The following is a 16,305-nucleotide window of genomic DNA, read 5'->3' as shown; positions in this document are numbered from 1 at the left end:
TGGCTGTGTAAGTATTGTTTACTAATGGGTCAAATAATATACCAGATTTACCTTTATTACACAACGTTTTTCCCTAGAAGTTAATAATTCCTTTTTTCATTTGCTTAGTATTTAGTGAACCTATTGCTAATTTTCCTCAAATCCTCTGACAGCTGTGTGAAATGTTTCACATGCAGTTTCCCACAGGTTAGCTATATCAGATAATCTAGAATGCGTCCATCCCCCTGCCCCCTCCCTCAGCTTGGAGACTTTTTTCCTGGAGTTCTCCCAGCTCCCACAGTCTGCATTTGTTGCTCTTCGGGCTTGCTGCACAGTTGTTTTGGGATTCCTCTTCCACATTATCCTGGGATTTATTTTTCCTCTCTCTCCTCCTGGATTCCCGTTTTTATTTCCTGATAACCAAGAAAGAATTTTGGTGAAGCACTAACTTCTGTGAGCTTCTTGAAAATGGGTGTATGGAAGGTATGTTTTCTTAGTCTTTGCTTATCTGAACTTTTATTTGTTCTTCCCTCATACTTGATTAACAGTTTACCTTGGTATAGTCATAGATTGAAAATTATTTTCCCTCAGGATATTGATGGCATTGCTGTATAGTCAATTGACCTCGGTGTTGCTAGTAAGAGGTATGTTGCCATATTACTCCTTATCCTTTGTGATAGGCTCTCTTTGCTGCAAACTTAAGATTTTTCCTGTCCCCAGTGCTCCTAAATTTCATTTTATTTGCCTTGGTATTGGCTTTTTTTCTTTTTTAAAAATACATTGTTAGGACACGACCTGGAAACTCATGTCTTTCAGTTATGGGAAATTAAAACAAGTGTTTTATTATTTTCTCCCCTTCATTTTCTCAGTTTTCTCCTTCTGCAACTTCAGATATTGGACACATTGGATTGGCCCTCTAATTTTCTTCCCTGTTGCCTGTTTCTTTGACTTTTTTTGTAGAGTTCCTCAACTTTATCTTCCAAGTATTTTGTTGAATATTTTTTATTTTGCCTCTTTTATATTCCCAAAATACTTTTTTTGCACTATGATTGTTCATTCTTAGTGCTTCTACTTCTTGTTTTATGAATGCAATACTTTCTTTATTCTTTCTGATGATAATTATAGTTTATTAGTTTTAGTTTTCTTCAACTCTTTCTACAGAAAGAGTCTTTTTAGAACCTTTGGAAAATGTATATATATGTATTTTTTGTTCTTTTTCCTTTATGTTTGAGAGCTTCTACAAATGTATGGTGATCCTTAAATATCCATCTATGGTTAAGAACTGAGAAATAAAAAGCCAGCGAGAGGCTCTGTGTGGATGGGGGTGGCTTGCCCCTCAGTAAGTATTGTCAGGAGATGAGCTGGCTTATTTGATGAACAACATTTCAAATGTCAGTTTCCATTGCTCCTCTCTCTAGGGCCTGCTAGTTTTTTGGAGAACAGCCCTTATTTCTCCTGCCTAGGAGGTATATCTGGGAACTCAGATATAGGAAGGGCACTCTGAAAGTGGATTTTCACCCAAGCACCTTGATTTCAACCTAGCAATGGCCCCTCCACTCTGCTAAGCCTGTTTTAGTATGGTCTGGAGAGTCTCTGGTTCAAGTTATCTGAAGAATATATATTTGTCTTCCAGAAGGGCTGGAGCAGAGGATGGACTGATGGGGACCAGAGGGGAAGAGCTAGTGTTTGGTGGTGTGGGGGTAGGGGAGGAGGGACGTGTATACACTGTATATATACTTTCAGCCAGTACTTTCTATTCCAGGCCCAGGCCTCATCCCCAGCTACCTGGAACCTGCAATGCCCAAAAAGCCAACCTTTCCAGGGAGCTGTGGGTGAACCTGCAGGTTCTTATGTCACGGCTTCTTCCTCTCTACTGAGGGAATTGCCACTTCTCCAACAGTCTCCCCAGTCCCCCAAATGATTGACCTTCTCATTCACTATCATTATCTCCCCAGTTCCCTTTGAAGTCTGGGTTTACATCTTTTTAATTCTTTCATGTCCATTTTGGTCACATTTTGGATGAGAGATGGGATAAACATGTATGCCTAGTTGACCATATTTAACCAAAATTCCTTTCTTTCCTGACTTTCAGAAGTAGCATGTAGAGGCCCAGGCACAGACAGCTCTGTAGATTGTACTGCATCTCAGTTTATGGTGAAACAAGAATCCTTTTTTGCATCAGAGGGGCCCCACATGGGGAGCAGCCCTGCCAGGTGGCACCCTGATTGGCCGCTGGGCCTCCTGGTCTCTGAGAATCCTTCTCTGTGTCTACCTCTAGCCAAGGCCAGGGCCAGAGAGACCTCAGGGAGTCGTCTCCCCCTGAGCAGCTGCTGAAACATCAGGCAAAGGAGCTGCGAGACGGACTTCTGGGATTGCTTTTATGTAAGTAATTGAGGTCTGAAGCCATAATTTTCTTATTTATCCATAATGCTCAGACTCACTCCAAACGGCCCCATCACATTTTTTAAAGGGAGAAATACGCGAAGAAATAAACGTAGGCTTAGATTTCAGGAAAAGCTTGTCAAACAGGAAAAACTTCATATATGCTTTTCCCTCTTATCTACCTAATTCAGTTGGAGAGCAGACTTTTAACCATTAATATTTTTCAAGTTCTCACAAGGTGTCCTGTGGAGAACTGGACAGGAGTAATGCTTTTTATAAGAATGCAACAAATATAAATAACCACAACACAGAGTTCAGCAACTGAGAAACTGCCATACAGAAAATATTGTAAGAACAAAACAACCATAATAAAAATCCCAAATAAGGAACCCCAAGATAGAAGCCACTCCTTTTTTTTTTTTTTTTTTTTTTTTTTTTTAATCCAGGGGAGAAAACTTTGGTGATGAGTGGTTGAATTTCAAAGATGCTCAGGAGATTTATTAGGAACTGATTTGTGACTGCAATTTGCTTTTTTTTTTAGATCTCTGCAATATTCATTAAATGTCACCGTTACCTTGTGAAGACACAATGGCATCAACAGAATTTTTTAAGGGCCTAAAATGCACTTCTGTTTCATTTTAGAGCAAAACTTTGTATGCATCCAGACATTTTCTGAAATATGAAGTGTCCCAGATTGGTCCTCTACCATATTTGATTTAAAATTTGTATATTACCAAGAAGAGTATAAAATAGGAAGAATGAGAAACTTCTAATAACCAACTGTGCTAACTAGCAGCTGAAAAGTCTGGTATTAGATCATGATTGAGAAGCATCACCTGTGGAATCCTTTGGCCCCATCACCTGTGAGTAAAGAGCTGAGACGTTTATCTGGCCTGGGCTTTGGTTGCTGGTGTTGTCCTGTGGAGCCCCAGGATTGTCCTCTGGTTTCCCTTGGTCCCTACTCTGGACCTGGCAGAGGAATATGAATGCTGAAGCCCCCAGCCTGGTGACTGACATGGGAGGTCATAAGGGGGAATGGAAGAGTACAGTGTGGGCATTTCCTGGTGGTGGGCATCCTTGGTGGGAACTGAAGTCAGGCATCCATTCACTCTCCCACACACCAGTCATCTGAAGGGAAGCAAACTCAGGTGTGGGAAAGCTCTAGTGGGTAGCTGGAGAAATGGCCTCTCACGGAGAGCCTCCTTTGGCAGAGCCTCCTGGAGGCACCTGGGTGATCTTATTTCTATAATTCAGGTTTAGGGAGAAAGAAGAAAAGCACTGCATTCAATTAGCTAGATATGGAAAGTGCTTGAATCTAGGCAGATAACTGAGTGGAGATGATAATTGAGCACCTGTCTGTTTGCAGCCCCAAGCTATGGGGTTACGTGATGTAACAAGTCACCAGAAGCCAGCAAAGAAGCTGTGGTATCCCGTTCAGGCTGTTCTTAACACCAGAGAGTGTGCTACCCTCCCTGTTAGCCCAGTGCTCATTCTGACCAAGGTCCCAGGTCCCACAGTGAACAAGGAAGAATGAATTTGAGGGTGAAAGAGCAAAAAGGACAGAAACAGAGAGGGAGAGAGGGAGGGAGGGAGGGAGGGGGGGAGGGACAAGGGGGGAAGGGGGAGAGGGGGAGCCAGGAGAGAAATATCAAGAGTTAACAGAGAGAGCAAGACAGTCACAGGCAAAGCAAGTGAGTGGGCTGGATCTCAGATCCCCTGAGATTCTCACTGATCCCATGAGTGATCTGTTCTCTTCTCTGCATCTGATCTTATTTAAACCCTGCTGGAGTGTCACAGCTTAAGAAAGCCTGTGGATGTTTACAAATGTAATGTGGTTTCAAATGGATACCCCATGGATTCACTGAAGTGCAACATAAAGGATGTGGGAACCAGGCTAATACTTTTTGGTTTTATTTAAATGGATAGTTTTGACTGAGATTCATTCATGTGACATGGACATCTCATTCTGGCAGGAGAGTCAAATGAAGAACTTAATCTGGGGGTGGCCAGTAAGACTGGGGGCAAGGAATTTCGTTCTTCCTAAATGAGTCTTTATTGCCAGACTTTCTCTCTGGTGCTTGTTAAATACTGTATTTATGCCATGTATTTGTATACAGTGGGATTAAGGGACCAAACTGTATTACTGATGATGGTCGTTTGAAGGGGTGTTTGACGAGGAGATTTACACAGCATTCTTAATAATCTTTTTTATTTATTTATAGAATGTTATAATTCCAAACGTACAGTGCTGCCATCCCTTAGGAAAGATGCTTTCTATTTGAGGACCACCAGCTCTGCATGTTGATTTGAAAAGAGATAAAAGAGCATCTGGCCGCCATAGTACAAGCTGCAGATTCCCTCCCTCTTCATTATGCAGAGAACTGATGCAATTTTTGCTTCTTTCCTATTTAGACAAATAGAACGATTTGGGAAATATGTCATGCTGGTATTAAACAGCAGCAGTCTTGCTGGGTTGAAATGTACACGTTCCATTAACAACAATTATATTGTATAATTAAGGTTTTGGTCCCCAAACTCTGACTTGGAAGCTCCCTCAAATACTGGTGGGTTTATCAAAGACTTGTTAAAATAAATATACCCCTCACATCACACCCTTCAGTTCCACAGCCCCCACCCCTGCCTCAAATTGCCACCACTATGTGTGTCCTGGCTTGGTCTGTAGTGAATGTGATTCTCAGGGACTCTCTACTCTAGTGGTGGCTGAGATAAATCTGAAAATAGAAAAGAAGCTTTGAAAAGGCTGACGCCTGCAAGCAGAATCATCAGAACATGCCCATGTGTTGTATGGGGCCCTCGGGTAGGATGGGATCCACATGACAGAAATGGGGTGCCAGGGATGATTTGGAATGACCCCTGCAGAGTGAGGCTATCCATGGATCTGTTGTTACGCTGCTCTCCATCCTTCTCTCCTGGAGAGCTCTCAGTTTAGGTATCGGTGGAAGTTTCCTGAGGCTGATGCAATCGTGACACACACACGTGTGTACACAACCTTGGGCAAAGGGCTAATGAAGTTCAAACCTCTGTGCCTGGGAGCCTCTCTTGACCCTGCGGTCAGCACGTTTCACTCTTCCAGCAGCCAGAGAGAGCTCTGACCTTTGTCTCATCAGTGAAGGCTGCTGCTGGTGACGATAATGAATTTCTAAGGGCAATTAACACCGTGACAGGGTCTATAAATTATAGATTCTGACAACACTCCCTGCTATCGTTTTTTTCTTTTCCCTTTGATGACCACCTGGCTATCAATAACAGTTTCTGTAGCCAAGTCCTAGGTTTCTACCTGTGGCCAAGACTTAAGAAAAACAAAAAGCTGAAAATCCTAGAGCAGGCTCTCTTCTTAACCAGGGGAATAATTGTCAGCCCAGATGCCCCAGGACTGAAACAAATTAGGTGTATTAAAAGAGGGAGTGCATTGGAATCAGGCATAGCTGAATCAGCTGCCCAGGCTGGCAAGCTAAAAATCAGAGCTGATGTGGTTTTTCTGGTTTTCTTTGGTGGGAATCTGTGAGCACAGTAATGTGAAAATCAAGTTACTCTTTTTAACTCCATGAGTATGCATATTCTGGAAAACAGTTGTACTTGGCAAAGGTTGGGATGGGTCATGGCCCATCATTCCTGGATGGGTGGTGGGTGGGTACACTGAAGGGTCACAGGCAGATTTCCGTCCAGAATTGTATGATTGTAGAGGTGCAACCTCCCCCAGGCAAGGCTCAAAATGGTACATGATTCTATATTTACTCCTCAGAATTCCTAGGGAAAAATGGCTCAGGTTGGGAAATGGAAGTATGTTGTGGTAGACATCCTAGAAATTTAGAAACATGAGCAAGCTAGAGAGGTAAAAACGTTTAGGTAGAAGATATAAGAAGACCAATCCATATTCTAAGGTGAATAGGGCAAGATGGATTGTTTTGGGGGAACTCCAGAACAGAAACTTATCGATTTCTTACCCCAAAGCCACCATCCCCTTCTTCCTTTTTAAGAGCATGGTATTTGTTTAGAAATTGGGTTTACAAGAACTTCAAAGGCCCCTCATTTCCCCAGAGGTAAATATAGGTTAGTGTAAGATAGTTGTGGGAAGAGTACAAGGAGCCTCTGAGAAATATTTCCATTGAAATTATATAGAAAGAGGCCTGGGAGGAATGTCTTCTTTGCTGGAGGTCATGTCTGCAGGTCTCATCTGGAATTGCCACAGCCAACATGCAAATGTGAAGGAGGCTTTGCCAACACGTTGGGTATAGCAGAGTGGATGGATGCAGAGCACCCTGCTCCTGGGAAATGACCTCCTCTAGACTTTCTGCTGCCTAATAAAGTCACACCTTTTCTCATTGTTTATATTTTAGTTGGGTTTCTGTTACTTGCAGCTGAAAGCATCTGGACTAATACAACCACTATTTGGAACAGGGCATAATAAGAATGTTGTCTTTGAACAGTCAACCAAATGAGAGAACAGGGACAGAAAAAGCAATGAATTAAAATGAGGAGGTTGGGAGACCTAGTCTTTCAGATCCCAATTAGTTCTGACATGCCATGCTGTAATTCTTGGATCTTTCCATCACAGAAGAAATTAGCGATAACTTTTTTAAAAGTTCATGAAAATTTGGGGCTAAATTATTGAGCAAAACTTGGGCACTGTGAGTGAAATGTTCTATATTTGCAGTTCACACACTTGTGAAATGTAGACATTAGAATTAGGAATTCTCACTTTTTAAGCAGAGAGAAATATATTGAGACCTCTGCTTAAGCAAACCAATAATTGACAACAGAATATAAGTTGTTTCTAATGAATGTACTTGAGTTATCACATTTTATTCAATATCCATCCAGGTGTAATCTTGAGCCAAGCTGAGTGTATACCATGTGTCATAAAGGAGGGAGGTTGATAATATGTGTTTTCTGACTAATCATCATAAATATAAGATTTTTATGGAGAAACTTAACAGGTTATACTTTGAAATGTAGGAGTGTACTTTATAATATACTTTTCAAGTAATGTGTTTAATTATTTTAACTTTGACAACTTGACAAGGGGTGGGCAAATGATGAAGTCTGGATGTACATGAATAGAGTTTACCGTTAGGAAAAGTTGATCAGGTACATTATTTAGTGATAGGTATGTTGGACAGAAGTGGCAATCATATTGTACACAAGTCACAGAAAATGACAACAATTATATGAGGACCTTATTCCTCAATTTCCCAAGTCTGTTTGAATTTCAAATATTTTGTCCTATTATGAGAGTTAAATCAATGTATTTTGATTTTTGGTCAAGTCAGATGATACACTATGCATTAAGCAAGCACTTGAGTTGCATTTGGGGTGGGGAGGGAAAGAAGAATTAGATATAGTGGGTACTGGGTGGAGCTCCTGGATCTAAAACCCAGAGGAAGCTTCCCCCAGAGCTTCTCCACCATCCCAGCAGTGGTCCCTGTTCTCTGGGGACTTTGGGAATGCTCTCCTTTTCTCCTCACAGCTACCCTTCACCTTATTTTCCTGAGGGGGAAAGTTGCAGGGCAATCTTGGCCTTTTCACAGATCCCTAAAAAACGGGCTCTACCAGTCTTACAGTTCCTTCAGTGAGGGTAATCAGTACACTGGAGGGAAGACTGGAGGAAAACAAGTCTGGAGGGAGCTCTTAAGATAGGTAGTTACTTTAAACTGTGCAGTCCAAAGAATTGTGTTGGAATAGGTCTTCACTTCCTTCTTGAATACTGAGAAGAGGAGACATTTCACAGCAAGAAGATAACACTTAACTCTAGGGAGGGGATCCAGATAAAGAATGGGTTTTGGAGGTTTGAGCACAGGGCTGATATGTGTGACCTTGAACTGGAACATTGTTGTGTCTCAGTTTATCTAATCTGAAAGAGTGTGGTATTGTAGGTATCCAGTAACTATTGGAAAAGAAATCAAGATAATGAGCAAAGGGGCATGCCAGCTGGTGATCTAAAAGTGACATGAAAATCTGTCTTAAAAGAGACCTAAGTATGAGGAAAGGCTAGTTCTGATAAAATGCAACAGCACACCTAAGGATTTAATTGCCACACCAAGAGAAGAAGCTTTTACCTCTATGGTATGCTCTGAATTAGGAAGTTTCATTGATTAAGTTCCTAAGAAGATGGCATTCTGAAGCCCCATTTAAGATTTAGTAGCAACATTATTGAAGAGTTAACGTCCTTTTCCCTTGTGTGTCTTGGGACAGAACATGAATCTTACTTTGCCAATCTTAAAACAAATTTTAGGTGTTAAATTGAAGGCCTTTCAGGCAAAGCTGCCTAGTAGCATTGCTGAAAACAAGCCAGCCCTCTATCCTTCTGCAGGGTTCTTTTGGTTTAAGGTAGCTCCGTGGAATTGTGTTTCTCTGTATAATTATTTCCCTGGCACTGATAAAGTCATGAATTTTCCTGTTGTCCTCATTTTTGTTTGTTTTTCTGTGATGCTGGGTGATTTTAGGAAAACCTGATACTGTACGTGAATCACTAAAGTTGTCTGCAGGAATGGAGAGTTGAAAGTGACACCATTAGCACTTAAATTGTCCCTCTAAAGCAGGAATGGCCACCAGCTGCTGATATCTGACCAGATCAATCCCATCATGAAACGTAGAGCATCACTTGGCACTGACGGGTGGAAGTACCCCGGAGACCCCAGCGAGATTCTCAGTTAGCCAGGTGCCAAGGGAAGTTGATGGATGGTGCCCGGAACCCCCAGAATGCTGGGATTTGAACCCATCACGACCTTTATTGAGATGGACAGGGTGAAAAGTGAACATTCTAACACTACAGCTCTTCCCGAGAAGCCTTTCTTAGAGAAGGGACATTTCCCTGTTGGCTCGCTGGAAGCATCAGAATTTGGCTGTAAAACCAGAATCCTGAATCACATGGTGGCCTATCTGGAAATCAAGCCTACTCCTTCCTGCATTACTTATTGCTTAAGTGATATTTTGGTCCCCTTATTTTCAAGTTTCCAAGGGTTTGGATAGTGTTGGAGAAAAACACCTGGAATGCAAATTTTTTTATATAGATAAGCAAGGAGTGAGAGGTCACGGAAATCAATGAACACAATTATATTTTGCAACAAATTATAAGCCCCGACAACTAATAATTGCAGTTTTTGCTGCTCAAGCAAATGAAAGAAGTCCTGGATGGTACTTGTCCTGCTGTGACTTCCAGTGACACCTGCAGCAGCTCCGTTAGTGCAGGTTGCAGCTGCTTCCAGCTCAGAGATCCGGCGTCCTCTCCTCTAATCACTCCTGCTCTTAAGGATTGTAGCATCTTTCTTCTGGGGCAAGAACCAATATGCATCTTTCTCTGGATGATGGGGTGGGGCAGGGGTTGACACATGTAGGGAGGCTCAGGGAAAACCAACAAATAGAGGGGGAGATTCTGGAGGGGAAATGAGGGCAAAGGCCTTTTCTAGGTAGGAACTTCACCTGCTCCCCAAGCTGTGGTCATTTTCGATTGTCCATGGAGAGAACTGCTCCGCCAGTGATAGAGGCTTGAAATCACATCGTGTGAATATTGTTCTTTAAACTGAGAGTTTGGATCCTATTAAAAATGAGTGGTTACGAATGCTTGTAACCTTTATCTCTATATGTTATGGTTTGTATTGTGTCCCTCACTCAAAGCCGAACCTCCGGTCTCATGAACGTGACCTCATTTGTAAATAGGGTCTTTGAAGATGTGATTAGTTAAGGTGAGGCCAAGCTGGATGGGCCCTGATCATATGACTGGTGTCCATACAAAGAGAGGAGATTTGAACACAGGAGGATAGACATCGAGGGAAGAAGTCCACGTGAGGGCAGAAGCAGAGCTTGGAGTGATGCATCTAAAAGCCTGGGAACACCAGCTAGAAGAGGCAAGGAAGGGTTCTCCCCTACAGATTTTGGAGGGAGCATAGTCCTCCAACACCTTGGTTTCAGACTTCTGGGACTCAGAACTGTGAGACCATAAAGTTCTGTTGTTTTAAGTCACCTAGCTTGTGGTACTTTGTTATGACAGCTCTAGCAAACTAATACACTAATGTTCATAATTATTTATCTATTCTAAATCCTATGCCAGGCGTTTCTTGGTATTACTTCATGTATCTAAAGAGAATTCTAATGCTAGTAGGGATTTAGAGCAAACTTGCATTCTAGTTTTGTTCCCTTGTAATGAGGTTGAGGTTCAATGACTGTCTAAGGTCACTATTCACATGTTCCCACTTTTAATGAATATTTATGGAGCCCCTTCCACATACTAAGCATTGTGCTGGGGGCTACAGATAAAAACAGGAGGACAGTCAATAAGGTATGTCGGCCTTCAAGGAGCTCACTGCCTACAAGAGAAGGCAGACCTAGCAACAAATAATTTCAAATGAGTGTGGCACTTTGACAACAGAGGCAGGCATGAGGGGCTGAGCAAGGCCTGGGTCAAGGACCCTGAATCTTGGCCCAGTGCTGTGACTGCTAAAAGGTGCCCACCCCATTCCCCATGCAGGGAAGGACTTACGAGTTTGGGGAGAGGGACTGATCATACTTCAGCCAGCAGAGCAGCTCTTTGCAGTTTAAAGAGTTTCGTCAACACAGAGCCTATTTCTCCTCCTCTTGTATCCAGGATGGCCCTCTGATCTGCATTGATTAATAGAATGTGCCAGAAGTGATTCTATAACTTCTGAGACTGGGGCAGCATCTGCTTTCACTGATTGGAAGGGATATGTCCTCTTGAAAGCCAGCATCAATGTAAGAAGCTGTATTACCCTGAGGTGATTATGCTGTAAGGAAGCCCCAGCTGGCCGTGTGAGGAGAGAGATGGAGAGCGAGGGCCAGTTCACGATGAGGAACTAAGCTGCCAGCCATGTACATGAAGCCTTCTTAGAACTTCTAACCCAGATGGGTCACCAGCTGAAAGCCACTGAGTTGATGATGTCAGTCAGTGTCATGGTGTACAGAACTTCTCAGCCAGTCTCTGCACAAATTCCCAACTCACAGAATTGTGAGCAAGTAAAATAGTTATTTTTAAGCTACTATGTTTTGGGCTAGTCTGTTACACAGCAATAGATACTCAAAACAATTGGCTCACACCACCCACCGTCTTCCCAGAAGGAAAGTTTACTTGGGAAACGAAATCGACTAATGAATAAGAGAATTGGGGCTGAGAAAATGTTTTCAGGGATACTGGGGCCTATATTTTTCAGGCCTCTTTTCCACGTGATCTGGGTGTCCTTTCGCCTTCCCATTCTGAGAAACCATTGCCGTCCCTTTTACTCCTCTCGAACACCATTTTCCCATTGTTCTAAGATGCTCTTGTCGGTTCTTCTGATTACTTTAACTTGCACATCAAATCACAACTGGTTGTGTTAGGTAATGGACCTCAGTGGACACTCAGCAGTGCCGGTCAACGAAATGTAATGAGCCCCTGGATTGGGTGGAGCACTGTGCCGAGCAACGGGGATGCATGTGTAAGTATGATATGGTTCCTGCCCCCCCAAAGCTTATAATCTATCTGGGGGAGCAAAATCACATTCAAATCCTTATAATTCAACTTTGGCTATGAAGTTTACCTGGGAACACAGCAGTGATTGCTGCTGGCTTGGTGGAAGATTTCATAGGGAGGATGACATTAGATGTGGGCCTTGGAGGGTGAGTAGGAGTTTGGCTGGAAGGAAGTCATTCTAAGCATAGGGCAGACTATGAGTTTCTGATGAGGTTGGGGTCCTGTAAGGTGTCCAGCGAGGCTGGGACATAGCAAGCAGTAAGGCAATGAGGTTAGAGAGGTAGCATGTGTTCTGATCGAATACTACTTAGAAAAGAAGTTAGAAATTTGTTCTTTTAAATTTGGGGAACTGTGAAAGGTTGAGGGTGGAAGAAGGCATATGCCTTTGGTTGTGGGACTTTCTCCTCCCATCACATGCATTGAGACCCCTTGTTAACAGAACTTGGATGCCGTTTGGAAGAAAAAAATATATTTGTGACTTGAAGTATGACCTTGGAAGAAGGTTGCTTGATAACCTGAGAACTAGTTTATCACTTTGCCAATTAAGAATAGGGGAACTATATTTAAATTATTTTTTGTCTGATTGTTTTAAGAACATAAAGATTGCCCAAATCTTAGAAAGTGTCACGTTTGCAGAATGGATGGCAATGTAACTCTGAGGAGATGTTTTTCCTGGTCCCAGAGACCAGAATACAGATGGTTTCCAAGGCTTCTCAGAAAGGTCTTTATTGAGGGGACAGCTGTGGTTTCCTTCAACCAGTGTTGTGTGCCAGGGATAATTACACATTTTCTCAATAATAAATTAAGCATTGCTTCTTGGCAAGTGTCCTCTTTAGCCTGAGTTTATCTTGAAAGAATTCTCTGAGGTCTTGGTAAGTTGCACTTATTTAAATCTTTGCAGTATGAATATTGACAAACAGGCTGCTATTTTTTTTGTGAGAGAGATACAAAGAACTAGACAATGAGCTTGAGAAGCTGAGTTCTGTTACTGACCTGTTGAACTCTCCCCCTACCTCCAAGGAAAAATCATTCATTCACATATTTACAGAGGTCCCGCTGTGTCCTGGCTTTCTCTCTGACTGAATTTCATTTCATTTATAAAGGATTCCAGTAATAGGATTTACACCCATCCTGATTGAATTGAGCCATACCTCAACTGAAATAACGTCTTCAAAAGTTGCCTCACTGGACACCTTACAGGCCCCCAACTTACAATGGATTCATACCCACAGGAATAGATTAGGAACATGTTTTTCTGGGGTATGTAGCTCCAAGCCACCACATTTAGGAAACATCTCCTTCTTGACTGTGCCCAGCTATGGGAACACTTTCTGGGTTCTGTACCCTCCCTGGTGATAATTTGTTGATTGCCTTTTCTCCCCCCTTCTTGTTTCTTCTGTGGTTGTCTATTTAGGTTTTCCACTTCTTCCCAAGGGAATTTTGACAATTTGTATTTTCTTGAAAACCAACCATTTTGTCAAGACTTCCTAGTATTCTGTTGTAAATGATATCTTCTGTATCTGTTACATCCCTGCCTCACTTATGATTTCATCTGTGCTAACATCTTTTCATTTTCTTCAGTGGATTAACTACAGGATCATCAATTTTATTTCTTTTGACCTCCCTTAAATTCTTGAATTTATTCTCGAATTCAGTTTTTTTTTTTTTTTTTCTGTATTAATTCTTTCAGCCTTCTTCCCTTGTAGGTATTTTCTGGTCTTTTGACTTGCATTCATTGTGAATTCTTTGTAAAATTTAGCAAAAATATTCTTTTTACTAAGGAAAATATTTCAATGAATTAATATAATATTTTTTGCTTATGTAATAGTCCAGTGTGGGTGTTTCTGAGGAGCAGTGGCTTTCCTCCTTGCTTCAGGGCCCCAGGATCCTTCCATCTGTACTTCTGCCACTACCTCGGGTCTTGCTGTGGCTTGTAATCCATTGACAGAAGGGAAGTGAGAGTGGATTAGACACACTTGGTTCTTAAAATCCTGGTCTGGAAGTGGCACAGTCACATCTACTCACATTGTATTGGCTGGAGCTTAGGCTGGGAAACGTAGTTTAGCAGTGTACCCAAAAAGAAGCGGAAATGAATGTTTGGTAAGCAGCAAACAGTCTTTGTCACATTCCCCAATTAATCCTTTTTGTCCCATAGTTTATTTTTTTCTGATATTAATATAGCTATATCAGTTTTCTTATGATTATGGTTTGCCTGCGATATCTTTGTCTATCCTTTTATTTTAACCTTTCTGTTTGTTTGTATACATCTAGATAAACAGTTCCAAACTGGTAACACCAATCTTTTAACTCACAAGCTTAGCATATATAAATTTATTGTGATCCTATAACTACTTAGATTTGTTTCTAACATTTCACTTTATGCTTTCTATTTTGCTTGCCTTTTCTATGCTTTTCTTGACTTTCAAAAACTGATTAAAAAGTCCCTCCCTCCAGTGATTCTAGTTTTATTCTCTTAGTTGTACCTCTTGAAATTTAACTATAACTACATAGCTTAACAAGTCTAAATTTGGAAACTTCTTGTGAAAATATCCAAGGACCTTAGAATACTTTAATTTTAATCATGCCTCCTTTTGAATACTGTGAATCAATAGTGGTGAAAAGGATTTTGAAGAGGTGTTCCAAGGTTTCTTCATGACTTCTTCCACCAAATTAGGGTTTAATGGGGTCTAAGTTATGCTTTACTTACTTTCTGTGATGTCCTGCTGCTTTCTGAGGAAGGGGTATTATGGGTCAGTGCTAGGTACATTCTTTAATGTTCTGTCCTGTAGCTTAAGGAAAGTTCTATGGATGGCTTCTGTCTCCACTGCAGGTCTCCATATCCCTTTGATTATTATATTGAACTGTAAGCTTTACTAGGGACGGACCAGATCTGTTTCACACACTCTATCCCAGTGTACCACAACTAAGAACAGAATGCTTCATTAGAGGAAACATGTGAATAAGACTTCTGTTCAAAATTTCAGCAAAAGCTAGTAAACACATTGAAAAAAAATGTCGCTACAAGATCAGAAACGGTTGATTCAAAGAGCTGAGTTGCCATACCCATTCCTTTGTGATATATACTCCAAGGCTAGGTAACGAACACGGGTTGATAAATTATGGGATGTATTAAATGGTTGCATTTCATTAAGAATTCTGTTCTGCTTTACATATCTGAAAACTAGTTAGAAAATGTCTGCATTTCCTAGCATCAGAACCCACAGTTTTCTTGTAAGACGAAAGTCTTTAAGAGTTTAGTGCTTAGTGTTTGTAGTACAACAATGTAGCTTAGTCTAGAGGGTATGCTGGAAATACTTAATCTGAGAAAGCATAGGGACATTAAGAAGTCATGTCATTTTAGGGCTAAATGTTAATAGAATGTGGAAGTTCAAACTCTTAGACTTTAAACAAAGAGAACCTTTAGATTACTTATTGGTTCAAAATGGTTTTATGGAGAAACTAGTCTGTAACGAAAGCTTGGCATTTGAGTGCAGAGGCTCCATCATTTTTAAGCAAAGCATACAAAGGTTTCAAGTGGGATTGGGCAAGGGATAACATTTAAACAGCAGACATTTTCTTCTCCTCTTCTTGGCAGGGGCTGGGCAGAGAACTGTTCCAATAGCTTCATCAAATACTAACTTGAGGCCTCACTGTGTGAGAGCCAAGGATTCAGGTGTTTTACAGCCTTCATCTCCTTAGCCATAGCTAAACGCTGTGGACAAGTGATGGGAGCCAACTTCTTCTCCTTCATTTTCTCTCGAATCTTTTATCATCCCTAAGATCAAGTTTAGTTCCCACTAGGATGATGGGAGTATTGTGTCAGTGGTGTCACACTTCAGGATACCACCGTGCATGGACATTTTCAAACGTTGCAGGACTCACAAGGGAAAAGCAATTAAGAATACGTCTGGTTGTGACTAGGATAGCGGGCATAATCTGTTGTCATATCTTGTCTACATGTATCCCATAAGCCCAGATTCACTGGTTTTCCATCTAACATCACACTGGTAGAAAGTTGTCAAACACTGAGAATGTATTCTCCAGGAAATTCATTGGTTGTATAAATGACCAGTGGGCAAGATTTACCTACAGTTCAGTCTCCTTCCATGACAAACTCGATGGCCTGCATCTGGGCAGCGGGCTCTAGGTGCAGTGGGCCCGGGGCACCTGGTACCCGGGCAGTTCTTCCCACTGCCTCACCCTTAGTAGACTGGAAGCCTAAGATCAGCAGCAGCCACCAACCAAAGCTGGAGGAAAACACCACCCATTTGTATTTGGATGGGGATTTTTAAAGGCCAGAACATCCTAAAAGAAACAAACTTAAAATAATAGAATTGGAGAGGAAGGGAAGTGGTGGATAATTATTTGGCCCACTAGGATTTATCCAGTGCAATGCAAATTACTCCAGTAAGTCAATACTGGCATCTAAAGTAGTTTTCTTGCAATGGGCTGTGGGCCTGTGG

The 16,305-nt window shown here is 41.6% G+C and overlaps 1 long non-coding RNA gene and 1 pseudogene across 2 annotated transcripts; one reads left to right on the top strand and one right to left on the bottom strand.

Annotated features, from left to right (window-relative positions):
• Positions 1-235: 235 nt before the first annotated feature.
• Positions 236-6,711, top strand: LOC119511570. Of its 2 annotated transcripts, none has more exons than XR_005212206.1 (5): positions 236-462; positions 571-623; positions 2,258-2,361; positions 3,004-3,224; positions 4,584-6,711. It is a non-coding gene; the product is annotated as an uncharacterized LOC119511570 (long non-coding RNA). The 2 variants fall into 2 exon arrangements; XR_005212205.1 differs by having other exon boundaries at positions 2,903-3,224.
• Positions 6,712-15,372: 8,661 nt separating this feature from the next.
• Positions 15,373-15,971, bottom strand: LOC119511288 (annotated as a pseudogene).
• Positions 15,972-16,305: the final 334 nt, after the last annotated feature.

The sequence above is a fragment of the Choloepus didactylus genome, chromosome 16, assembly GCF_015220235.1.
Source record: "Choloepus didactylus isolate mChoDid1 chromosome 16, mChoDid1.pri, whole genome shotgun sequence".
Taxonomy (NCBI): domain Eukaryota; kingdom Metazoa; phylum Chordata; class Mammalia; order Pilosa; family Megalonychidae; genus Choloepus; species Choloepus didactylus.
The sequence above is the reverse complement of the archived record's forward strand: the minus strand, read 5'-3'. Positions and strand labels throughout refer to the sequence as shown.